The 27754-nt window shown below is 50.1% G+C and overlaps 1 long non-coding RNA gene across 1 annotated transcript; it reads left to right on the top strand.

The window, feature by feature from the left end:
- The first annotated feature begins 8083 nt into the window (after nucleotides 1-8083).
- Nucleotides 8084-26404, top strand: LOC143842764 (uncharacterized). Its single transcript, XR_013233345.1, has 3 exons — nucleotides 8084-8129; nucleotides 9026-9117; nucleotides 26308-26404. It is a non-coding gene; the product is annotated as an uncharacterized LOC143842764 (long non-coding RNA).
- The last annotated feature ends 1350 nt before the right edge of the window (nucleotides 26405-27754 follow it).

Here is a 27754-nt window from a genome sequence, read left to right on the forward strand (position 1 = left end):
GTCAATACCAACACCTTGAATCTGATTCGGAAACAGACTGGTAACCAGTGCAGATGACGAAGCACCGGCTGAATGTGGGCCCTCAAAGGTGTTCTAGTGAGGACCCTGGCAGCCGCATTTTGGACCAGCTGTAACTTCCGAGTCAAAGACAAGGGAAGTCCCGCGTAGAGCGAGTTACAGAAGTCTAATCTGGAAGTGACCGTTGCATGGATCACTGTGGCCAGGTGTGGCCAGGTTTACCCCCCAGCAAGCTGGGTACTCATTTTACCGACCTCAGAAGGATGGAAGGCTGAGTCAACCTTGAGCCGGCTGCTGGGATTGAACTCCCAGCCTCATGGTCAGAGCTTTCAGACTGCATGTCTGCTGCCTTACCACTCTGCGCCACAAGAGGCTCTAACGTTATATATGCTATCAAATGCAAACAATGCCCTTCCATTCTGTACATAGGACAAACAGGGCAAACTCTCCACCAAAGGATAAATGGACACAAATCTCACATCAGGAGCCACAAGACTGTTAAACCTGTGGCAGAATACTTCAACCTTCCAAGACATTCAATAGATGACCTCAAAGTAGCCGCTTTATTACAAAGGAACATCAAGAGTAGAATGGAAAGGGAAACTGCTGAAATGCAAGTTATTACAACGCTCAGAACAATGGAATCCTCAGGACTCAACAGGGACATTGACTTCTTAAATCACTATAAATGCTAACATGCACTTTCAGCAATCCCTCAGAAAGGTCATATGTCATCTGTATTTTAAGTTATCTCTTAATTGGAATACTTGATTTGAACAAGTAGATTGTAATGTAACTATGACTAGTATAATGCAGTGTGGTTTGGAATAGTTTATATATGCTTTGCTCTGGCCTGTGAACAGAGACAGCCAAATGTTACCCCAAGATGCTTCCATGCTTGAAAGGACAGGCAGGGGGCAGAAAGGCAAGATCTCAGCTAACTGCTGTCAGCAATTGACAGCAATTGACAACAATTGACATTCTCTTAATGTGGACATATTTATTGTACTGCAAATGTTTCCCATGCCCGTCAATCTCAAGTGAATATCAACAAATCCAGATTGCTGTTTTCCTATCTCTGGAATCTGTTAACCATTTTCATGGTGCTTCATGTTAATCGACTCTCACACTCTACCTATAAAATCAGAGTCCAGTAGCACTTTTAAGACCAACAACGATTTATTCAAGGCGTGAGCTTTCGAGTGCAAGCACTCTTCCTCAGACTGAATGCTTGCACACTTTTGTTGGTCTTAAAGGTGCTACTGGACTCTGATTTTATTGTACTACTTCAACACAGCTACCCATTTGAGCAAGGGTAGTCAAACTGTGGCCCTCCAGATGCCCATGGACTACAATTCCCATGAACCCCTGCCAGCGAATGCTGGCAGGGGCTCATGTGAATTGTAGTCCATGGACATCTGGAGGGCCGCAGTTTGACTACCCCTGCATTTGAGTCTACCTATAAGTTTGAACTGATTACTTCCATTCCATGTCATTGTATCTGAGGAAGTGTGAATGCACATGAAAGCTCACACCTTGAATAGGACATTCTTGGTCTTAAAGGTGCCACTGGACTCTAAACTTGTTCTGCTGCTTCAGACCAACATGGCTACCCACTTGAATTTATCTTGGAAGCTAAGCAGGTTTGGCCCTGAATAGCAGTTGGATGGGAGACCACCTCCAGTCGCAGGTCACCACACAGAGACATGGAATAAAAAAGTACATCTGTTCACATTTTGCCTTGAAAACACTCTGGGGTTGTCCTAACCTGCCTGTGACTTGGTAGCACTTTCTAACACCAATATTATACTGATTTTCTTTTTTCCATTACCCCTTCCTGTTGCCTCCTGGCCCTGAGATCTTATACCAAACAGCCTTCTTCTCACCAGGAAAAAAAAAATCAGTGTGGCCAGAATCCCTCACAGACAGCTTCATTGACTAGCAGGTGGCGACTATCCCAGAAACGACGCAGACCCGAATTTGGCAACAAAATTGGCCGCAGCCGTTTATTAACCAGAACCCCTCCCAGCCGGAGGGTTGGCCCGTATGCCAGGTAAGGGAGCCCACCTTGTCAACCGGCCGGCTGACCACCATGCCCGCGGCGTTCCAGCTCCTCGCCTCACTCCCAGCCGGGAGGATGGGATGCCTTCCGCCGCGGGATCCCTGGGAAGCGACCACAGGGGGCCCCACGGGCGTCCGCCTCCAAGGGGCCCCCTCCCCTCGCTTGGCCCCGGGCCCCTGGCCTCCCAGCCGGGTAGGCCGCGCCCGGTTGTGGCCGGTCTCCTTAAGAAGACCCCCTACTCCAGGGAGTCCCGTACGCAGACGGGCTCCCTGCCAACGGGCTCCCTGCCTTGCATAACCCGCCACTGGACAGGTACCTTAGGTCCCTGTTCCCGCCAACCCTCCACCAAAACTGTGCGCAAAACGTCCCGTACGTCGGAAAGCCAGAGGTCGCACCCTCGCTCAGAAAGGTGAACCCCGTCCGACCGAAACAGCATCGGGGAACGAAACGTTATGCCGGGGTGTGGAATCACCGCACCCCCCAAGGAAAGTACGGTCTTCGACGCGGCCTTATCTGCCTTCTGCTTGGCCAAGTTCACCCGGTCGGACCGCCTGGCGTCCCGCCAGACCAACCGATCCAGCATCGCTGACCATACCAACATGGTACGCGGCAGGCGTTGTCGCAGGATCGCCAAGTCCTCCGTCATGGCAGCGCTCAATTGACGGCCGGTCAAGGAAGGCAGGTCGTTCTCCCCCAAGTGTATCACCAGCACGTCGGGAACTCCCCATCGATGGACGTCGTCGGCCACGACCCGCAGCAAGGACGACCACCGTAGTCCCCTCCGTCCGGACCAAGCGATCCTGCAGACATCCTCCATGCCAAGCTCAGTTCCCCATCCGGAAGAAGCTGCGTGCCTGCCGGCCCAGTACGGAATACTGTGCCCCACCACCAAGACCACCGCTGTGGCCGAAGGGACACCTGGGGAAAAACCAAAATCAGACAGCATGTTGAGGGCGAATGTATGACTTATATGCCTGCGAACGCCATCGCCCTTTCCGTTTGATAGCCCCGGTCGGCTCGCCAGCCAAGTACGCCTCAGTGGCGGCTCCGATGCGAAAAGAATGGGCCCCATACAAGGCTGGTTGAAGCCCAGCCCCCTGCAGGCACGACCGAAGGACAGCAACAAACTGATACCGGGACAGGCATGCCCCGTTCTGGTGCACGAACAGGGCCCCCGGCACTGGCGGCCTGATTTCAAGATAAGCAGCCATGGCGCGTCGCGGGCAGTCGACCTCCCCCCGGGAAGCCGGAAGGTACACGTGAGTCCCCTTGCCCCTTTGATCGCACTTGGATCGGCGCACCAAGCACTGAACTCCGGAGTCAACCAGCTCCACGTCTGATAACATCAGGCCCCCGGGAAACCGTGCAGCACGGGACTGGGCCACCAACTCGCCGCCCCGCAATGCTCCGTGAAAAGCCGCCGTGAAGGCCGCCTGGAACAGGACCCGCTCGAACTGAGAACGGGCCACGGCTGGCAAGTGCCCCAGCAGCTGACGCAGTACGGCTCTGGTGATGGGGCGTCGAGGATCCGGCCTACGTGCACACTGCCGTCCCCAGCCCTTCACGGCCTGCCGGGCAAGGAACGACGTCCCGGGATCCCAAGAACCCACGGCCTTGGAGCAGAATGAAAGGCCAGCCAGTATGACTCGTAAAGTCCGGTAGGCAAGTCCCCGCTCCCTGAGGTGAGCCAGGAAGCGGAGCAGAAGACCCTCCCTCATGGGCCAGACAGAAGAATGCCCAGCCAGCCGAGCGAAGTCCACGAACTGGCTGGCCGCCTGCCGATATGCCCTCCGCGTGGATTCAGCCAAGGACGACAGGACCCCGTCCATAATCAGCCGACGCCAAGCTGCCACAGGTCTGCCGGGCACGCTGCTGGGTCCGCTGCCGCTGCAGGGGCGAGGCGGCGAAACCTCTCGACCTGAAACCGAGAGAGAGCGTCGGCCAATTCATTGTTCACCCCCGGGACGTGCCGTGCGCGGAAGGAGACGTTGTGCGACAGACAGGCCAGCACGAAAACCCGGACCAGGCGCATCACCCTGGGGGATCTGGACGACTGTTTGTTCACAATCTGAACCACGGCCTGATTGTCGCACATAAACTCAACCTGGCGATTCGCGAAACGGGGACCCCAAATGCGAACGGCCACCGCGATGGGGAAAAATTCCAGAAAGGTCAAGTCGCGGTGAACCTCCGCCGTCCAGGCGTCTGGCCACCGCGCAGCGCACCAGTCCCCGTTGAAATACACCCCGAACCCGCATCCCCCCGCGGCATCGGAATGGACCTGAAGTAGATCCCTGGGGGCATAAGGCGTCTGCCAAATGGCCACGCCATTGAACCCCTCCAGGAACCGCTCCCACACGCGGAGGTCCGCCTTCATATCCTTGGTGACTCGAAGGTGGTGAAAAGGCCAGGACAAACCTCGGGTGGCGAAGGACAACCGGAAGCAAAACGCCCTGCCTGGGGTGACCACCCTGCAGGCGAAGTTCAAGTGACCCAGCAGCACCTGAACGTCCCGCAGAGTGCACTTCCGCTTCCCCAGAATCTCCTGGATGAGCCCCCGAAGGGAGGTCACCTTGCTGACCGGCAACCGTGACGTGCCCGCCACGGTGTCGAGTTCGACCCCCAAGAAAGTAAGCCTGGTCGCGGGACCTTCCGTCTTGTCGGCGGCCAGGGGGACACCGAGTGCGGCCATCACCCCTTGGAACGCCTTCAGACTGACCGAACAGACTTCTGTGCCCGCCGGGCCTGCCATCAAAAAATCGTCCAGGTAGTGCGCCAGCTCCCTGACCCCCCCCTGGACCCTGGCGGCCCACTCGAGGAAGGTGCTGAACGCTTCGAAGGCCGCGCATGCAATGGAGCAACCCATTGGCATGGCCTTGTCTACGTACCATCCGTCGAGGAACCGGAAGCCCAGGAGGCAGAAATCGTCCGGGTGGACTGGCAGAAGCCGGAAGGCGGATTGCACGTCGCACTTCGCGAGCAGTGCCCCGGGGCCGCACCGGCGAACCATGCCGACCGCCTCGTCGAACGGGGTATACCGTACGGCGCACAGCTCCGGAGGGATGAAGTCGTTAACTGACCCGCCCCTCGGGTACGACAGATGGTGGATGAGGCGAAATTCCCCGGGCGCCTTCTTCGGCACGACGCCGAGCGGGGAAACCCTCAAGTTGGGAAGAGGCGGGCTACTGAACGGTCTGGCGATGCGGCCCGCGGCCCGTTCCTTCGACAGCTTAGCGGCCACCACGTCCGGTAGCTCGCGGGCGGACCGCAGGTTCCCGCTCGTGGTTTCCACCCGCTCGCCGGTGAATGGGATCCGGAAACCCTCTGAAAAACCAGCCGCCAAGTAACTGGCCGCCGGCCTGTCCGGGTATTGACCCAACCACGCCAGCAGCACAGGCAGCTTGACCGGCGTGGGAGCGATCGATCGGAGCGGCCCCGCGGCCTTAGCCGGACTTTGGGGCTGTGGAAGGAGCTGCGGACCCCGATCCCCCGTCCTTTCTTCCGGAGGATCGGGTGCCTCGAAAGGGCTGAGAAGAGGAAGGCTGCGTGCAGGCCGCCATGGCATGGCTGCCCCCGCAAGTCTCGCATCGATGCTCGAAGCGACACCTGTGGCGCTTGCAACCCCCCCGATTATAGTCCCAGCATACAAGGCCCTGCAGCTTCCGAACCGGGCCCGAAGAACCGCTCTTCCCCCGTTCTTTCTTCTGGCGGGCGCTGGGCCCCACCTGCATGAACCAAGCGTCATGCAGCTGGAGATCCCAACGCGTTGAAGCGTTGTGGGAGGCAAGTTCCCTGAACTCGCAATCGTAATCGAAGGCGGCCTCCTCGCCGCCCACTTCCCAGGCCTCGAGCACCGTGTAAAGATAGCGGGCGAGGTGCCACCCCCTCTCCGGGTACCCCCCGCAAATCAGCGCCTGGAACTCGGCGAAGCCCTTGAGCCAATTGAGCATTGTCCGCTCGCATGGCTGGGACTGAGCCTTGTCCTTGTCGGCCTTTTTTCCCGTATCTGCGCCCTTCCGGCGCCACTTCACCAACTCGAAGAAGTCAACGAAGTACCCGTCGAGGGCCCTCTCTCGTAGTTTTACGGGGAGGTACACCCCGGGGGGCGCCTCGCCGTCCCTGAATCGGCCGGGGGGCTCCCTCTGCCGTAAACTGATACCGGCCTCGTCCAGCATGCGAACCATATTCCGTCGCCTACTCTTCAACCAGGCCGGGATCCCAGGGACGTATGCCCCTTCAATCCAGTACCATCCATCATGGATGGTGCTGTCCCCCTCCTCCCAAGAGGAACTCTCACCCGAGGGCAAGCTGTGCCGTGACGTGCGCCTCCGCTTATGGGCCTTCCTCTGCGACTTCCGTCTCCGCTTCTCGCCATGCCTTGGGGAAGGAGTCCTGGATTCGGTGCTCCCCAACGTACTGCCCGAAAACGAAGGGTCGGCCCCGCCCCGGCTGCGCCGGTGTGACCGCCGGGCCCCGTAGAGCACCTTAGCCTCGGCAAACCCCGCCCGGTATTCAGAGGACCGGCGCGGAATGGAGGGGCCAGAAGAGGTGGAGCGGGATGACCGGCGACTCCGCCCACTGCGGCGACTAGAACGCTGCCGCCTCCATCGAGTGCCCCCCACACGCCCCCCGGAGGACCCCCGGGAAGGGCGTGGGGAGGACCCGCTGGACCCATCCGCGCCCCGCCGGAGGAGCCGACGCGGACGGCGCAAGGGGGACGGGGACCTGTAGCCGTCTTTGGCCCGGTCCCTGGGGCCCCCCAAGCGGCGTCGGGCGCCCCCGCTGGATGCGGACCCCGACGAGCCAGAGGCCCGCCAGGCCCCCGCCGACCCTGATCTGGAAGGCGGCGGGCTCCCCGCCGTGCGGGCCTCCCCTCGGGGGCTCCCCCCAGCCCCGCCCCTTGATGGACGGGAGCCGGACCCCCCGTGGCCCCGCACCGCGGAGTTCCTGGCGTCCCCGGCCTCGGAGCCCCGTACGCGGGACCCCGGGATGGCCGAGGCCCAAGCCCGGCAGGCCCGCAACGCGCAGGCCCGTTTTCGGGCCCCGCCCCCAGACCTGGAAGCCCCAGGCAACGGGGACCGCGAACGCCGCGGGCTACGCGGGGACCGGCCCCTAGACCCGGACCGCCCCCGCGCTCGCCCGCTCCTCCCGGCTCCAGGCCTGCGGCGCCGCTCGGACCCGGCCCCGGAGGCCCCAGACCCCGCCCCGCTGGCGCCAGGCGAGGCCCGGGCCGCACGCGCCTCACCCCCGCCTCTCCGGGGCTCACCGCCCCCGCCGGGGGAAGAAGGCGTCCGGGCCGGGCTGCGGCAGCTCCTCCGCGGTCGCGCCGCCGCCGAAGACCGAGCAGGGCCTCCCCCCGCCTCTCGTCCCTCGGGGGCGGCAGGGCCAGGCCCGCCTACCAGCCCGTCCCCCGCGGCCGGAGCTCCGGATCCAGCTCCTCCCTCCGCGTGGCCGGACCCCCCCCGCCGCAGCAGCGGCCGACTTCGGACGGCGAGGCATCGCGCCGCCCCTCTTTTTCCCCGACCCGAAAGCCTCCCTCGCCGGGACGCAGCTGGTCTTTTTTTTTTTTTTTTTTAGCTGTAGTGCCGGCGAGTGAGGCCCCTGTCTACCCAGGCCCAGCTGAAGGCAAGCGCCCGAAGCGCCGTTTGCCGCTGGGCCTTCCCTACCTGAGCGCGCCCCGGACGGCAAGCTGTCCGTGCGCGAGGTAGTCGGGGAAGAGGGCGGGCTGCGTGCGCGAGGCCTTTTAAGGCCGGCAGCCCCGCCTCTCTCCAGGCGCGCCACGGCGCGGCTGCTGACGCAGCCGGGTCCGCGCCGATCCGGGGCGCCCACCGCCGCGTCAACGGCGGCCACGCTAATTCGCGGCCGCTATTTACCTGTACTGGTCCCATGGATGATGTCACAGTGCTCTGATCTCTGTTGCTTAGATACAAGGGAGGTACACAGTCCTGCTGCCCCCTCCTCTTTAAAACTGGTAGCCTGCCCTGTGGTTGGCAGACCGCTTGGCAAATGGGGAAAGCAGATGACATTCAGGAGAGATAAGAGAAGTCAGGTACAACTTTTAGCTTTTCGATCTTTTACATGGTAATGGGGATAACGACACAAGTCTCTCAAAGGGCACGGCTAATATGATATAGAGGTATTTGACTTAGAGCTTATATAAAGGTGTTATTTAGGGTTCCCAGATGTCCTCTTTTTTTTTTTTTTGGTGACTGTCCTCTCTTGGGATCTTGTTAAAACATGAATAAAAATGGCCTCTTTTGGGGGTGGAAGTTTATGAATATTCCTTATTAGTTCTTATATTCTTTTTTTTTTGTATGCCTTTGGTTTCTGATTCATATCTCAAATAGTTGGGATAATGGAAATGAAGTTTGTCACAGCGATTGCTTGTTTGAGGTTGGGAAATATGTCATCCTTGTTGCTTTTCAAAATATGATTTTGTAGAAATGAATAAAACCACTTATAGTGACTTCAGTAATCTAAAAATCAAGTTACCCAAATATGACTCTCCCTTTTCATTCAAAAGAACCATCTCAGTGACTGTTCTGGATCTTTTGTTCTTTTCCCTTGACCCAGGTTCTTGACTACTAAGGCCACATCAGAAAGTTATGATGCTAAGTTTTATGGGACTTTGAGGATTTTATTGTATGATGGCATGCATTAGGTATTTTTACTGTGTATGCTGTGTCATGTGCCTGTGGAGTAGAAGGATTATATAAATTCTCAAGTAAATCCACCCAGTAAGATGTGACAGCTGTCCTCTTTGTGGCAAATTCAATAAATGAAAAATTAGATGCTCCTACAAGATGCTAGTAAGGTTACATACTAATGCCATAATCTCATTTATTAAGGAATAACCATTGTATATTATCTTATTCTGTAGATGGACACAAATATTATCTTTACACCATATTGTGGTTTCCCCTCCCCAATGTTATATTTTTACAGGGATATGTAAAGATCCCAGGAGAAATTCTGCTGGCCTTATCAAAAACGATGTTAGCTTATCTCAGAATCTCTCCAAGGTTTTGCTTGAGCAGGTACTGTCAAATTGGTTCTGAATGTTATTTTATGAGGAATTCAGCTTCAGCCTCAGGCTTTGCTAAGTACCCGCCCAATCCCTAAATAATTGTTCTCCTTATCAGAATGCATTATTTCCCTTGCTCCAAATTTCTTTGCTGTTTCACCAGAGCAGAATCCTTAAACATTGTCCACACATCCCAGCTCACTTACGGCCAATTCAGAAAAGGCCTTTCAAGGCAAGTGAGAAGCAAAGGTGAGGCACCGATGCCTTCATCTGCAAAGTCTGCCAGGCAGGTCTCCCATTCAAGTACTGACAGTTTCAAGTGGATAGCCATGTAGGTTACACGTTCTGACCTGATTGGGCTACCATTCCCCTTCCCCTCCTTTCTAACAGATGGTTATAAATCTTCTTGACAATACATTGAAATTGCAACACTAGCCTCCAGAACGGTGGTCCCCAACCCCCGGTCCGTGAATCAGTCAGTACCGGGCCGTGGCTCCTCCTCGTCCTCCTCCCCAGCTGCTGCCTCAGCGGCTGCCCTGCTACTCTGCTCACCTTTGGTGCTCTCCAGCAGCCACCATGGCTGGGGCTCTCCCTCGGCGTGGCACTGTGCAGCTGCTGCTGGCAGGGTCGCCCGCAGGAAAGCAAGTGGAACAGGGGCTCAGGCAGTGGCGGTGATGTCCCTTGGCAAAAGACTACCCCCCCCCCGGGCCTCAGTAAAATTGTCAAGTGTTGACTGGTCCCCAGTGATAAAAAGGTTGGGGACCACTGCTCCAGAAGATTAGTTCTCCTGGAGAAAATGGCTGTTTTGTGGGTGGACTCTATCGCATTGTACCCAACGGAAGGCCATGTACTCCCCAGGATACATCCCCAAATCTCAAGGAGTTTCCCAACCTGACAAGGTGACCCTCTCACTTCTCACCAACGCCCAGGGAGGACCTGGCAACCCTTCCTTGAAAAGAGTAGTGAGGCCAGGTCTTTGTAGGGCCTAGGGATACTAGTCCCCAGGTTGGACCTGGAGATCCTCTGGAATTACAGGTCTTCTCCAGACTAACGAGTTCCCCTGAGAAAATGGCTGCTTTGGAGGGTATACACTGAGGTTCTACCTACCCTCAAATCCAGCCCTCTCCTGGATCCACCTCCAAAGACTCCAGATATTTCCCAAACAGAATTCCATTTGATCTCCAGGCTACAGAGACCAATTCCTCTGGAGAAAATGTCAGCTTTGAGAAATTGACTATATGGCACTATACCCTGCTGAGGTCCCTTCCCTCTCTAAACCTCACCTTCCCAAGATTCTGTCCCTGTATCTCCAGTAATATCCCAACCCAGAGTTGGCAACCCTACTCCTACCCCAGATCAAGGCAGAACTGGAAGCCTTATTTGTCAGGGATGCTGGGTGTGCATATTGCTCAGGGTTCCTGGTATGTGGTCTTCCTACTTCCTCCTGCTTGGTTTGTGGTCTTCCTCCATCCACCCACCTGATATGTAGTATTCCTAATTTCCCCCTGCCTGGTATGTGGTCTTCCTAATTCCACCTGCCTGGTATGTGGTCTTCCTAATTCCACCTGCCTGGTATGTTGTCTTCCTACTTCTTCCCACCTTGATTGTAGTCTTCCAAGTTCCTCCCATCTAGCCTATGGTCTTCCTCTTTCCTTCCATTCTCTTGGCAGCTTTGGTCTAATCCAGGCCACCATTTCCACAATCTGGAACTGGCCCTGCCCTTTCCCAATGATATCAAAACATCAAAAGAGCTGCCTATGTTAATAGCAGAAACACTGCCTTCGAAAAGGAAGACACAACTTATCTGAAGCTGTACAGGTTTGAATTTGCAATTACGGTTTCTTACTGACTCCAGGGTGTGTGTGTGTATGTATGTGTGTGTGTGTGTGTATGTATGTGTATATATATATATGTGTGTGTGTGTCTATGTGTACATACATACAGACACACACAGACACACACACACAAACACAAACACAAACATTACAGTATTTATCTTCTCGGCATGTGGCAGACAGTCCAGGAGTCAGACTTTTCTGCTTCCATCTTCATCATTCAACATCACTGCACTGTGTTAAGTGAGCCTGTCTTCATTTCTGAGTACTTTCTGCCTCCCTGGGTTGAGGAGCTGTTAGCATGCTGGCGGAGCTTCCAGCAGGAATCAGAAGCAGGTTAATATGTGACACCGATCTCCCTCCCACTCCAGGATGTCTAGGAAGCAGGTTGAGGTTCAGTAGGCTGTAAAGAAGGAGAAAAAATTGTCAGAAACACAGAAGAAAGAAAACAGCTCCCAACACTTGGAGTGCCAGCAAAGGAAAGAGAGTAAACAGACACACCGCGGAATGCCAGCCTCCGGGTGGGACCTGGCGATCCCCTGGAATAACAGCTCAGCTCTAGACTACAGAGATCAGCTCCTCTGGAGAAAGTGGATGTTTTTTAGGGGGGACTCTGTGACATTGTAAACACTGAGGTCTTCCTCAGGTGCTGTCTCCAAATCATACACAGTAATACACTTCTAGGTAACACTGTGTGTGAACGAGACCTTGGGGTACTTGTGGATTGTAAGCTAAACATGAGCAGGCAGTGTGATGCAGCGGTAAAAAAGGCAAATGCCATTTTGGGCTGTATCAACAGGAGCATCACATCAAAATCACAAGATGTCATAGTCCCATTGTATACGGCACTGGTCAGACCACACCTGGAGTACTGTGTGCAGTTCTGGAGGCCTCACTTCAAGAAGGACGTCGATAAAATTGAAAGGGTACAGAGGAGAGCAACGAAGATGATCTGGGGCCAAGGGATCAAGCCCTATGAAGATATGTGGAGGGACTTGGGAATGTTCAGCCTGGTGAAAAGGAGGTTGAGAGGGGACATGATAGCCTTCTTTAAGTATTTGAAAGGTTGTCACTTGGAGGAGGTCAGGATGCTGTTTCTGTTGGCTGCAGAGGAAAGGACATGCAGTAATGGGTTTAAACTACAAGTATAACAATGTAGGCTAGATATCAGTAAAAAATATTTCACCATCAGAGTAGTTCAGCAGTTTAATAGGCTGCCTAAGGAGGTGGTGAGCTCCCCCTCACTGGCAGTCTTCAAGCAAAGGTTGGATACACACTTTTCTTGGATGCTTTAGGATGCTTATGGCTGATCCTGTTTTGAACACGGGGTTGGACTAGATGGCCTGTTTGGCCCTTCCAACTCTATGTTTATATGATTCTATGATTCTATCTCTAGGACTGTTTACGCACTGGAGGTTTCATGCAGGGCTGCAGACTGGAGTTTTAGTTGTGGCAGGTTAGCCACCTCTTCCTGCACCCATATGGGGGAGTATTTGGCCCAGTGCATCTCATCCGCCCCCAATCCGTGCTCCTGCGTGGGAGGTGGGGCAGTGAAGTTCCCAGTGCATAAACGGTCTAGGACGGGGATTCCCAAACCTGGTGTTATGCGAGAGCTACCCAGGACTTGAACAGCCTTTCCCTAAAGTTCAGATGGTTGTTGACTTCATTAGATATCACTGGAGTCCATTTCCCCTGTTGCTGTACAGGCTTGGTCTCTTCCTCCACAATGGGAACGGTAAATTATTGACTGGCTGGCTTCAGGGCCCCCGCTTCTCTGATGGGGCAGGTCACCACTTTTGGGGTTCCTTGAAGCCTGAAAAATATTTCAGGGGTTCCTTCACAGTCAAAAGGTTGGGGGAAAGCTGCTCCAGAAGTTTCCCAGCCTGGATCTCTCAACCATACCCCCATTATAGGGTTGTGAAATACTTGGAGGTTTGGGGGAGTTGGAGCTGGGAGAGGGAGGGATTTGCAATGGGGAGGGAGCTCAGTGGAGGATGATGCTATGGAGACCACTCTCTGAAGCAGCCATTTTCTCCAGGGGAACTGATCTTTGTCAATTGAAGACCTCAGGAAAAAAAAACAGCAGCAATCTGATGATGGTGAACCAGTCCAATCACTTTATTTAAAACCAGAACCAGAACGAGTCCTGGGAACATGACACTTGTTTTCTACAACAATGTCTTCATCAGTGACTCTGTGAGAATAAACCAAAATATATTCAGCAATATATTCCGCCATTTCTCGTTTCACATATAATTAAAGTATCATATTACACAATACATAGATTAAATTAAGACCACAGTTGTGAGTCAAACCCCGAATTCACTCTATTATTCTAACATGTCTCTGTAAAACGCAACAATATTCCTACTTCTGTGATTCAGTTCTACATCCAATAAATCCAACTACAATCATACCAGTTACAGAAATGAATCTTACCTAATATTATCACTTTGACCACATTGGTCCATCCATTGTAAATACACAGGCCCATTCCGCACAAATTAAATGTAGCAGGAGTGTGGCAAATTGCAAACGCTTCTAATTTGCAGTTATGCACGACGTCGCACACAGTCTGCCACACTCCTGAAACAGACCCGGGAAAAGCGCTTCGATATAGCGCTTCCAGGGAAATCGCCAAAAGTGGATTCACCCTCTGGAAAGCGCTACATGCTTGCAAACAATCTGCACCAGTATCAAAAAAGTTCTGTGCGTTACCATTGTTGTGGTTTCAGCAAAGTCCCTCCCCCTGGCTCTCTCCTCTGAACTTCCGGCGAAGCGATCGCCATTTTTTTTTCTCGGAGTGAGCGGAGAGCAACGAGCCAGCGAGCCTTCATTCACCCAGCAAAGCTTCTCCAGCTGCAGTCCCTCCACAGAGCTGCTTTAAAGCTCCCCAAAGTCACCAAGCACAACACAGCCCCGTTTGCAAGTTCCCTTTATTTTCGGCCGAAAATCGCACCCGTGCATGGGGGGGGGGGGTTTCACTCGGTGGAGTGTGGCAGTGATGAATCGGCAGCTCACACACCAGCTGCCAGCTGCCAGCTAGATGGGTCTCTACGTTAGGAGGAAGCAAGGACCCAAGGAATCAAGGCATATTCATTGCAACATGTGTTTTACTTTTTTTAAAAAAAACTGTTCTTAAAGGGAAAGGGGCTTTTCGGGAGCATGATAATGGCCACCCATTGGCTGCTCGTTTGATTGACGGCCAGGGGCGGGACAAAGCACAGAAAAAATCGCTTCCTTTCTAGCGATTTTTGGCAAGAATGGAAACCTGTGGGAAACGGTTGAAACGCTACTGAATTCCACTACAAAGGCAGGTATGCATAACGCCGAATAGCACTATTTTAAATTCCGTTATTTTGTTCTGGAAGCAATTTGCCACATTGATCCTTGTATGGAATGGGCTACAGTATTAAGTGATCAAATACCTACATGCCATTCCAATGATCCCAATCCCTCTTCCATCTGAAATCATAAGCATTATTAATGCAATTAATAGCAGATCATTAAAATGAAGGTGATACAGAAACTAGTAAAGGGGAGAAACCTCCATAGGGTATAAGGCCGTAGAATCCATTCAACAAAGCTGCCATTTTCTCCAAGGGTTTGGTTGTCAGGAAATTAGTTGTAATTCCAGGAGATCTCCAGCCCCACCTGGAATTTGGCAACCCTATCTGAAGATTTTTAGGAGCCTCTTGTGGTTCAGAGTGGTAAGGCAGCAGACATGCAGTCTGAAAGCTCTGCCCATGAGGCTGGGAGTTCAATCCCAGCAGCCGGCTCAAGGTTGACTCAGCCTTCCATCCTTGCTGGGGGTAAACGTTAATGACTGGGGAAGGCACTGGCAAAGCACCCTGTATTGAGTCTGCCAAGAAGACGCTAGAGGGCGCCACCCCAAGGGTCAGACATGACCCAGTGCTTGCACAGGGGATACCCTTACCTTTACCTTTTATCTGAAGATTTAATTAGATTTAAATTGTCATGGTTATTAGATTTTGATCCTTACTTGGTCATCTGGGGAACTCATTAAAATAATAAATCAAGTTTGGTCCCCTACTTTTGTGTGGAAAAAAGCAGTTGTTGGTTGGGCTGGGGTCAAAGGTTCACACAAGGACGGCTGATCAATTGGCCAGCGAGGGACTTACCAGCTGGGAATGCAGGCATAGGCTGCTGCAGGCCACTTTAAGGGTTCATGGGCCCTGTAGCACCAGAGCCAGTTTAAGGATTGGTGGGTCCTTAGCAGAACAGAACTGGTGCTGTGATTTGTACTGTGGGGCACCCCACCCAAGGATAGCTGGAACATTGGAAGCGACTGATAGCTTCACTTTGCCAAAAGCATTTTCTAGTGTTATTCTGGATTTTAAATTCTTCCTCTTTGTATCTCAAACCTTGATGGGATATGCAAATTACCCAAGGGGATCATCACAGTTATGTGGCTTGCGGTCCACACACAGGCTCAATGAGTGATGTGCATGCTCAGGGATTAACAGTGCATGCGTATCACCTTTTTTCATCCTTGCAGTTCACAAGCTGCAGAAGTATGAAGCCCCCCACCCCCTTAACAATCACAGTGTGAAGGCCCCCTAACCATACAGCATTCCAGAATCCCTGGAACCACAGGGCAGGTAGCACGTGCTACATGTGCTGCTAGGATAAATTGCTTCTGGGATGCTCTCAGTGGTCATGCCATTTCCAGCAATTATGGAAGTTATGTCACTGTGTTGCTGGCATTATGGAGATGCTCTGATATTGGGGCAAAACCTCTATGCTAGAAGCCATTTTTACCATAGAGTTTTGCTGAAGTACGCGAGTGTAAGTACAGCACTAGCAAAGTGATGATGTCATTTCCAGTGCACACCAGAACTGATTCTATCACATTCCCAACAACAAGGTCCAGGGCTCCCTCCCACCCCTGGTGAGACCCCCCTGCCTCCTGCCTGTCGCTAGAAAGTATCCAGCAACTTTCCTGTGACTAGCAATTGCTAGAATTAATGATCTAGATGAGGGGGTGGAGGGACTACTCATCAAGTTTGCAGATGACACCAAATTGGGAGGACTGGCAAATACTCCGGAAGATAGAGACAGAGTTCAACGAGATCTGATCACAATGGGAAAATGGGAAAATGAGAACAAGATGCAATTTAATAAAGATAAGTGTAAAGATCTGCATCTGGGTCAGAAAAATGAAAAGCATGCCTACTGGATGAGGGATACGCTTCTAGGTAACACTGTGTGTGAACGAGACCTTGGGGTACTTGTGGATTGTAAACTAAACATGAGCAGGCAGTGTGATGCAGTGGTAAAAAAGGCGAATGCCATTTTGGGCTGTATCAACAGGGGCATCGCATCAAAATCACAAGATGTCATAGTCCCATTGTAAACGGCACTGGTCAGACCACACCTGGCAGTCTTCAATCAAAGGTTGGATACACACTTTTCTTGGATGCTTTAGGATGCTTAGGGCTGATCCTGCGTTGAGCAGGGGGCTGGACTAGATGGCCTGTATGGCCCCTTCCAACTCTATGATTCTATGAGAATTTCAGGTGTCTGTCTCTATCAATTTTGATGCAGACTTCAAAATGGAAGTCTGGAAACGCTTCAGTGAAAGAGGACAAAAGGTGCTGCCCTGCAGACCAAGGGAAGGCAGGAGACCAGACTCCAAGTCCTACCTATACTGTGGCAGTATTTTCTATGATAATGGCCAAAACCTGATTAAGACAGGAGCCATTGTAAACAGTTGAGCTGTTTTTGCTGGCGACTGAAGAGCTCACAGGGAGCTCAGTCCATGGGGTCCCACAGGGGAAGGGAAGTGGGCTCTGAGCTTTGAGTGCTGGTCCAGTCTGAGGAAAGAAGAGCCATCATAGGTCCCACAGACGCTTTGAGAGGCATTTTGAGGACCTGCTTTGACTGTGAAGAGGATTTATTTTAGGCATCTCATCGTGGCAGGATTTGCTTCAGGAAAATGACATCCCCTTTGCTTGTTCACTGCTGTACAAAAATATCGGGCTCTGGAGTTTGTCAGAGGCTGACAGAACTTCTGCTTAATGGTTTGTCTTCTTCCGTGTCTATCTCAGACACGATGCCTGGTGTGCTGTCATTTGGGGCTTGCGTATGCTGTTGTAGAACAATGCCTTCTGAAGGGCATTTAATGTAATATAATGGATCCCCTCAGGCAGGGCCGGCCTCAGAATACCTTGAAGTGGGGGAGCTGCTGGACCTAGGCCTTTTGGTGGCCCCCAATGCCACTGGCCATTTTGCTCCCCTGCTGCCCCCCCACCCTCCACTTTCTTACAATGATTCTGCCTTCCATGCAACATTCAAGATATATCAAAATGCTGTAATGTACTCTGAGTCTTGGGGATTCTATAGGATAACAAATGTGCATGGAGGCATGATATCTTATTTTTAATTATCAGTTATAATTACAGTCCCGTGTGGGATTCATGCTGTGTTTATTTTCAGCTCCATGCCTAAGTCTTTTAAAACATTCCCTCAGGAATCAAGAGCTCTGCAGATGATGTGTAGTTCTGATTTGTTGTACATATGTTTCATGATGTCAAAATCATATTTTATGCTTTCTCCCATGTAACACCTATGTTGCCCGACCTGCCTTGCCATGAGCTGTTTTGATGTCATAACCATATTTTATACTTTTGCCTTGTATCGCTTGACCTGTTTTGCCACAGGTCCTATCTGCATATCACAGTGGTCTTTATTCCTGTATGAGCATTTGATCTACTGTTGTTGATTAGCCTAGGTGTGAATGTAGCTAGCCATCCCTGGGGTTTTATGGAGAGACCCCATGTTTCAAGTTGTGGGAATGGCTATCTTTCCCACCATCTTTGGGACTAAGCAAGCACCTGCATCTGTCCTGACCATGTGATTACCAGCATGCCTTCATGCCAAAACCACTGAGTGGAGGGTAGATAAGGGGGCTGTAGAGGTAGGATCTTTAGTCTTAGCAAGGACACTGTGATGTTAAGCTCATTATCCTTTTAATAAATAGATTTTCTTCAAATGAAGTCTGCTTATTGGGAGTGATTGACAGAATCTCACAGATGACAGTCAAATGGTGAAAAGTTAAAAGCCTCCACTGGTTTCTCCAGGATATGTATCACAACATAGAGGGGAAGGCAGATGTATCCCCCACAGCAGTTCAGACCTTAAACAAAATATTTCTCTCCATTTTCAGAGCAGTCACAATTTTAGTTTGAAACCAGGTAACACAACAACAAAATGTAAGCTGCTGGCCACTTCTGCTCATTAAAGATTCCCATGACGCTTTTGAAACAAATGGAGCCAAATACCAGCTAGAGCATCCTGTTCTCTCGACCCAAATCCCCATTGACTTTTAAAGTGGATAAGCTATCCTTCAGCTTTGCTCCTAAGAAACCCTTGATAGCCTAGCTAAATGACAGAGAATTGCTCCACACAGTGAAATGCAAAGGCGGAAAGAAAGCAGCAGGGCCTCCATTTTCTCTGCGTTGAACACTCCACAGGCTTTTTCAACCAGTTAGTTTATACTTCTGTTAAAAGTGGGGCTGGTCAAATTTATAAGGGGAAAGTCTCTCACCTTTGCCTCTCTTTCTATGATTGGGGCCCGGTTCTCTCCACTCAATTCATTAGTCCTCTTTTCTCCTCAGAGAAGGGGATGGGAGGTAAGAATAGGAAGCTTGAGGTGTGCTTCCAGTCCCTCAGGTAACACTACTTGTAAGAGGCACTCATACTCTGTGAGTGAGGGTTTCGGGGCAGGGACATAGGAGACACATCATTATTACGGCTTCCAACCTTCAGGTAACACCCAGAGATCCTCTGTTATTGCAATTCATCTCCAGATGACCAAGATGAGTTCCACTGGAGAAAATGTCTGCATTGAAGGGTGAACTCTATGGCACTGTACCCTCTTGAGGTCCCTCCTCCTCCCTAAACCACGCCCTCCCTAGGCTCCATCTCTGAAATCTCCTGGTATTTTCTCAACCCAAAGCTGGTAACCGTAGTCATTGTTGTAGTAAACTAGGTAGTAAAGAGTTAACTGAAGCCTGATTAGGAGTGGAGGGAAACTCCACCCCTCAAATTATTCTTTTTCCTTTCATTTTCCTAAGTTAATTGGAGCTAGGTTGCAAATAAAGAAGTTGTGTTCTGCAGCTCCTGGGAGTATCTGGATTTATTGATTACAAAAATTGTCTATGCCATGGATTCCCAGAGTTCTCCTTTGCCTTTCCATATAAAATCATAGAATAATAGAGTTGTAAGGTACTTTGTGGGTCATCTAGTCTAATCCCCTGCACTATGCAGGACACTCACAACCCTATCATCCACTGTAAGCCTTCACAGAATCAGCCTCTCCATCAGATAGCTATCCAGCCTCTGTTTAAAAATGTCCAAAGATGGAAAACCCACCACCTGCCGAGGAAGCCTGTTCCATTGAGAAACCGCTCTAACACTCAGGAACTTCTTCCTGATATTTAGACATAATTTCTTTTGAATTAATTTCATCCCATTCGTTCTGGTCCATCCCTCCAGGGCAAGAGAGGACAACTCTGCTCCATCTTCTATACTTTTAAATACTTGAAGATTGTTATCAAATCCCCTCTCAGTCGTCTTCAATGGACTCAGTCACATTCCCAGCATGAAAGCATTCAATTCCATTGACCATGTGTGTGTGTGTGTGTGATCTCATGTGGTCACCACGCCTGGGAAAGGGGGAAGAGCCTAGACACCTACTCCTCCCTGATACCACCTCCTTTCTCTCCCCCCTCAGTCATTTTCAGGCAGGGCAGGGAGTCATGACCAGCTGACATCACTTGCATCCCAATTCCAGGGCTTCCATAAGTCAACTGTGGACAAAACAACTATACCCCATGGCCCTGTTTATTACACACTACAGCAGGCCAACAAACCAATGCCCTCATTCCATATCTTCCTGTTTGCATGTCAGCTATAACCGAAAACCAGCCATTTTGGGCATCTCACTTGTGTAAGTTTGACAGTAAAGCACAGAAGAGCATTAATAAGCACAAATCCTTTAAAAGAAACCTTGTATGCCTCTAATGCCCAGTTTATATTATTCTAAATTTATGTTCGACACTGGATTCTCCCAACATTTCCCGTTATGAAAAGATGCAACAAACGTATAATTTTTCCCTCCACAAGCAATAGAAAACAGTAGATTGCTTCTCCTTTAAATCAGAATAATTGGATTAGGTAACTGGCTATGTGAATGCAATGCTAACGGTACTCTAATGTCCTCGTTCCCCCTCAAGCTGCTGTCTAGCTCACACAGTGTACTACAGAGATTTATCAAGGAAATTTCCACACTCCAGTGCCTGGTGATAGATTTCCTTTCTTTTACAAATACCTATTCTGAATTTCATTCTCCGATTTCCCTGCATATTGTGGCCTGCTACCTTTCCCTCATTATCTTTAAGCCCACTGTAAAAAAAAAATAAAGTAATTCCTTTTGTTACCCTTTCATCCCTTTACTTCACAGCTGACATGAAACATGAACATTGACTCTTTATTTCCTTTAAATGTTTGTGTTTTATACAGCAAACATTTCCTTGTTTACCAAGTTCATTGAGGTCTTTTTCCCAAAGAATCTCCTCTCCTGCAAATCTTCTTCCGTCCCTCATCTTCACTCGTACATTTTGGGTTTTTAAAAGAAATGTGCGGCAAAGACTCACCCCAGCTGTAGGTTGACACTGTGAAGGGCTGGCTGGGGGCAAATGTGACCGCCCCAGTGGCCCAAGCACACTGCGTGCTTGCAGCTCACATAGCGTAAAAGGGAGAGGTGGGACCGCAGCACCTATAAAGGTGCCTCTTCTGCAGGACACCATGGATCAGCTTCCCTCCCACCCACCCAATGCCAATGTTTGAGTTGGATGTTTCTCTGTTAATATTTCATCACAGTTGCAGGTTCACATGGGATGGAGCCTACTGGCATGGAGTCCGGTGTGCAATTAGACACCCTGGGGTTCAGGACCTGCAGAATAATAATAATAATAATAATAATAATAATAATAATAATAATAATAATAATAATAATAATAATAATAATAAGAAGAAGAAGAAGAAGAAGAAGAAGAAGAAGAAGAAGAAGAAGAAGAAGAAGAAGAAGAAGAAGAAGAAGAAGAATTGGTTCTTATATGCCTCTTTTCCCTACTCGAAGGAGGCTCAAAGCAGTTTACAGTCACCTTCCCATTCCTCTCCCCACAACAGACACCCTATGGGGTGAGTGAGGCTGAGAGAGCCCTGATATCAATGCTCGGTCAGAACAGTTTTATCAGTGCCGTGGCGAGCCCAAGGTCACCCAGCTGGTTGCATGTGGGGGAGTGCAGAATCGAACCTGGCATGCCACATTAGAAGTCCGCACTCCTAAGCACTACACCAAACTGGCTCTAAGTGGTGGCATGTAAACAAGCATGGCTTACCTGGCTGGGAGGCCAAGAGCTCATTGCCAGGTGGCCTGAGGGCAGCCAAATGAGGTTGGCACCCATTGGCTCCCTTGCATAGGTTGCTTCCCTTAGGATGGACTTCAGTAGGCAAAGGGATCTGCTCTCCCGGCTGGGAATGGTGCGGATCCCCAGGGCCCCTCTGGACTCCATAGGTTGTTAGGGCAGTCTGCTGACTGCTAGGTCAGGCTTCCTCTCCCATGCTGTGCCAATCCTCCTGTAGGGAGGTAATAAAGCTGTGGCTTTGTTTATACCCAGCACTGTTGTGTCACATCTTATTCCAGCCAAAATGCCCTCCTGCAAGTCAATCAGAATCCAAAAAGACAAGCAAATTTCCACACAAGTTTCATGACTACTGGAAGAGCTATTTTCTCAATTACCTGCTTTAGGGGATTTTTAAAAAAGGATCAGACAAAATGAATTAAGAGATCTAAGTTTAAGAACACAAGAATAAAAGAGAAGCCATGTTGGATTAGGCCAATGGCCCATCCAGCCCAACACTCTGTGTCACAGAGTGGATTAAAACTCAGGTGCCTTCAGGAGGCCCAGCAGCAGGACCAGAATTCCAGAAGCATACCCACTATTGCCCCCCCCCAAGCACCAAGAATACAAAACATCACTGCCCCAGTCAATGTTCCATCTATACCTTGTGGCCAATAGCCTCTGATGAACCTCAGCGCCATATGTTTATCCAATCCCCACTTGAAGCTGTCTAAACTTGTTGCCACCACCACTTCTTGTATCAGTGAATTCCACACGTTCATTGCTCTTTGGGTGAGGAAGTACTTCCATTTATCTGTTCCAAATATGCTGCTCATCAATTTCATTCCTGTATTGCGAGAAAGGGAGAAAAGTGCTTTCTCTATCTTTTTTTTTTATCCCATGCATAGTTTTGTAAACTCTATCATGTCTCCCCTGTGTCATCATTTCTTCAAGCTAAAGTGGCCTGACCTCTTTAACCTTTCTTCATAGGAAAATTGTCCCATCCCCTTTGTCATTTTAGCTGCCCTTTCTTGTACCTGTGAGGTTTCAGGCAATAGTGTTCAATAAGAAAACTTGATTTGTGGGAAAGCTTCTTTATTGTAAAGTACAATGACCTTTCATCCCAAACAATCCTTGCTAAGACTAATGTCAGGTGACTACTGCTCTATTTTAACCTCCATTCTCTTTGCTCCCCCCACTAGTCCTTTTAGTCACAAAGAGCCTGTGATGATGTTTTTCCGCTAGCCACATTCCAAGGACTTGCAGGAGACACCGTCATAGAGATTGAGCAGAGCAGAGAGTCCCTCAAAACTAACTTTTTACTGAGCTAAGACTTTTAAGGTAATCAATTGCACAGACATTGAACAAAATTTACAATAAAAAAAGACAAGATATTTAGCCAAATGGCTAAATGGCAAGAACTGGCATGATTTGGACAGTACCTTTTCCAATGCTGGAATTATTTTTTTTTTAAGTGCTGTGTCCAGAATTATACACAGTATTCCAAATAGAGCTATGCCATAGATTTATACAGGGCCATTATGACAGTGTCTGTTTTGTTTTCAGTTCTCTTCTTAAGCATCACCAGCATAGCATTTGCCGTTTTTAATTGCAGGCACATGCTGAGTTAACATTTGCAGTGGGTTAGTGACCATGACTCCAAGTCAGTTATCATCAGTTCAGCCCCCATCAACATGTAGTGGTTAGGAGTGTACTGGTTGCTGTAGTGGTTAGGAGTGTGGACTTCTAATCTGGCATGCCGGGTTCGATTCTGCACTGCCCCACATGCAGCCAGCTGGGGGACCTTGGGTTCACCACGGCACTGATAAAACTGTTCTGACTGAGCAGTAATTTCAGGGCTCGTTCATCCTCCCTCACAGGGTGTCTGTTGTGGGGAGAGGAAAGGGAAGGCGACTGTAAGCCGCTTTGAGCCTCCTTCGGGTAGGGAAAAGCAGCATATAAGAACCAACTCTTCTTCTTCTTCTTCTTCTTCTTCTTCTTCTTCTTCTTCTTCTTCTTCTTCTTCTTCTTCTTCTTCTTCTTCTATTTATATTTGGGATTTTTTGCTCCTTTGCATTTCCCCACATTGAACCTCATTTACCATGTTGACGCCCACTTGTCCAGCCATGACAAATCCCTCTTGCATGCCTCATGGTCCTCCCTGGTTCTCACCACCCGGAACCATTTTGTCATCAGCATACTCAGCCACTTCACTGCTTATTCCCAAATCACATTAAAAAGCACCATATCTTGTGTTGAGCCCTGTGGTATCCCACTGCTTACCACCTTCCACTGTGAAAATTGCCCATTTATACTCTCTCTCTCTCTGTTCCCTGTAAATTAATCAGTTTTTAATCCACAAGACTTGTTCTCTTATCTCATCCCTGCTGAGTTTACTTGGGAGCCTTTGATGTGGAACTTTGTCAAAAGATTTTGGGAAGCTTAAGTAAACAACATCCACTTGGTCACCCTTGTCCACCTGCGTGTTCACCACCTCAGAGAACTCTAAATGGTTTGAGAAAAGATCTTTGCCTACAGAAGCAGTATTGATTCTTCCTCAATAGCTTCTGTTCATCAATGTGCCCACTTATTATACCTTTAATAACAGATTCCACCAACTTATCTAGTATCAATATTAGACTGATTGGCCTGTAATTTCCTGGATCTCTCCTGGAACCTTTTTAAAAGATGGAAGCTACATTAGCTACCTTACAGTTCTTGGAAATGGAGGCAGATTTCGGAGATAGATTGTTGATCCACACTTGGGTTCTTTCAGAACCTTTGGTTGCATGCCACCTGAGCCTGGTGATTTCTAGATTTTTAATTTGTCCATCAGTTGTAGGACGTCCTCTCTCATCACCTCAATTGGGCCCCAGGGACCCCCTCATCCTCCTTATGCACATGCAGCTGGGTGAGGGCAGGAAAAGAAAGGGGGGAACACCCTCCAGGCCACCTGACCCCCTTCTGGCATGGACGAGCTCCACTACACACAAGGTAAAGCCAGCAGCTGTTATAACAAGCTTGCACCTATGGATCCACCCTGCATAGCTGGGAGTGTGCTGCACTACAATCTGATCCCCCTCCGCCTTTTGGCCCCAGTAGGGGCATTACTTAGGACCAAGTTCAGGATTACCTCCCCCCTGGCAGGGTCAGTTACCATCTGCTGCATTGAGATTATCTAGAATCTTCAGGACCACCTACCTCCTTATGCCCCTTGCCGGGGACTGTGCTTGGCAGGTACTAATCTGTTGGAGATCCCTGGCCTGAGGAAGATGTGCTTGGCCTCAACCTTTTCAGTCCTGGTCTCAACCTGGTGGAAGGAGTTCCCAGGTGAGCTACGAGACCCGATGGAACTGTCCCAGTTGCACGGGGCCTGCAAAATGGAGCTCTTCCACCAGATCTTTGGTTAAGGCCAAGCGTGTAAGATCTGGGCCCCTCTGTGAGTTAGCCAGAACACCCGGCTGCCTTGGCAGCCTTCCAGAGGTGTGATAAGTCTGTGAGCAATGGGGTGGGAGTCTGGTGGGGTGGGTTCTATCAGGTTATAATTGTGGTTGGATTTCATGTTTTTATGGTATTGGTAAGATGACTGTGACCCACCACAAGCCACAATGTGGGAGTGGCAGGATATAAATTGAATCATCTTAAACTGCTCCGCAGTAGCGATATAAATAAAGCAGTATGGGCCCTGGCGGAGGGCCCTGTCCGGGATGAGGAAAGGTAGCCATTGGCCCCTTGGGGGCGGAATGGCAAGCAGAGAGCCCAATCAGCAGGCGCTTTGCGCCTGCCGATTGGGCTCTCCGCTTGCCATTCCGCCCCCAAGGAGACAATCAGCCCCTTGCCACCTGCCTGACCAGTCGGGAGGCACTTCGCAGCTCCCGACCCCCCCCCCCAATGCCGCCTTCCACCCACACTGCCATTACACCACTTACCGCCACGCCAGTCAGCTGCCCACCAGGGGCAGGTGGAACCCATGATGGGAGCATGACTCGCCGAGGGCAGGTATGCTGCCCCGTGCCCTCACGTCCCCTTGGCGGCTGGGGGCCCGCTCCACTACTGCTCCCTACCACCCCTACACACCCAGCGCGCTCTTCCACCTCCCCCCAAAAGCACCCGCCCCTCCGCCATCCACCGCCGCTTCGCCCCACAAACACACTTCGCCCCACTCTTCCCCCACCTCACACCTATGATCCCCCGCGCTCTGAAGCCCCTTGCTCCCACACACGCACACACGCACACATGCACACACACACACACACACACACACACATGGACACAGACCTCTCCCACCGGCCCGCCCGCTTCGAGCCCGCAATCCCCTGTGCTCCGAAGCCCCTTGCACCCACACACAGACACACACACACATTACCCCCTCACCCCCCGCGACCACCAGTCCCTTCACGCACACCCCTGCCCCATCCCAGTCCACCTACCTCTCTGCCTGCCTTCCTTCCTTATGACTTTGTTACTTACTCTCTTCCTCTTCTTCCTGTCTCTCTCTGTCTCTCCCTCTCATTTCCTTCCTGTCTTCCCACCTTACTTCCTCCCTCCCTTCCTTTTCTTCTCCCTTCTCTCCATCCCTTCCACCACCCCTTCCCCTCTTTTCTCCCTCCCATTCCTAGCGCCCGCTGTATTTCACTTACAGCGGGCTTAATTTCTAGTAAATACAATAAAATAAATCAACCAAATCTCTTATTCCTGGCTTGAACACATATTAACCCAACAGAATTTGAGTCCAGTTGCAGTTTTTAGACCAACAAGGATTTATTCAAATCTGGCCCTAAGGATGCCATTGGACTCAACTTTTGTTGTGCTACTTCAGACCAACACAGCTCTCCACTTGAACATATTGACCCAATCCTTGTGTAGGTAGTTAAAATCACCTATCACAATGTAATTATTTCATCTAGCTGCTTTCTTTTATATGTTATTATTACACAGAACGTTCCTTCATAAAAAGTTCCTTCATACATGGAATTTGCATGAGGCAGTATCCCTTCAAATGCCAGATTCGGAAAATCCCAGGAACGGGCTGTGGAATCTTATTATGAGCTCCCAGGCATTTCTGGAATAACTTCTGCAAGGGTAAGTGGGAGCTGTCTGTTTTGCGGAAACCCAAATTGAATGGAAGGCCCAAGAAACCTATACTTTCCATCAACCAATGAAACGTAGTAACTACTGCCACTTAATGCCACCAAATGCACGCAAGGGTTGACTTGGACCTGTAAACAAATGATCACTGTGAAGGGGACGGCTAGGCCCATGAGAAAATAGGCACTGTGGAGACAGGGGAAGCACCATTTTCAGTCATATTATTTGGGATGATTGAAGTGTCTCTTATTCCAGTGCCTGAAGCTGCTGTCAGAACTGCTAGCTACTACAATCATCCTCAGGCTTCTTAACAAATTGAGCCTCATTGGTGTGCTTCTCCGCACATGGTCCCAGTTATGAGTATTCAGGCAGTGAGAAAATGAGCAAGCAATTGAACGCCTTAAAAAACCCGTTCAGAAGCATCCAGAGGAAATTGCCTCTATGAGTTCTCCAGGAACCCATGGGAGATCTGTTTCCTCACTCGGTAATTAAAACCAGGTGTTCGTTTATGGATAGTGAAATCAGCCAGCTGGTAACAGCTAGGCATGTGCGATTCAGTTCAGTCCAGCTGAAAAGTACCTGAATCAGCCTTGATTCAAGTACGAATTGGCCAAATCCAGTCTGAATTGCACATTCCCCATTTGTTTCAATGCCCAAAGCAAGCTTGTCTAAATTGCCTTTCCTCAAATGAACATCAGCAAACACAACCAGCTGTTCTAGGAGGTAGGTTTTATTAGGCAAACAGCGCAGTATGAAATGGTTACCCCCCCACACACACACAAACACACACACAACATAATACCCTCCTGTTAATGGAAATATTAGGAGTTCACAAACTTGGATCTCCCATGTTAACATGCAGCTTGACCTTACATAAGAAACACTAAGAATGAACTGTGGGGCATGTAGTTCTCAAGACAGAAATTAATAGTCTAATATATTATTATGAAAGTAGAGAAAATTGCTCTTATGTCAAAACTGACATATTTTAAAGAAATACAAACCAATAGTCCTGGGGTCTCCATTACAACACTCAAAACAATGGAATCCCCAGGACTCAACAAGGATTTTGATTTCTTATCTCACTACACATGTTAACTTCATTCAACTCTTATATCTACATTCCTTACAATCCACTCATCATTTATTTCATTTGGGACAATAAGACTGAAATGTACTGTAAAATATGTTATGCAATTTAGAATCTAACTCTGGTCTTAGAACAGAAGAACAAACTCAGCATGGTTTGTCACTTGTGGGATTGCTTCCATGCTTGGGTGGAGTTGGATGGGGCAAG

The sequence above is a fragment of the Paroedura picta genome, chromosome 8 (assembly GCF_049243985.1).
Source record: "Paroedura picta isolate Pp20150507F chromosome 8, Ppicta_v3.0, whole genome shotgun sequence".
Taxonomy (NCBI): domain Eukaryota; kingdom Metazoa; phylum Chordata; class Lepidosauria; order Squamata; family Gekkonidae; genus Paroedura; species Paroedura picta.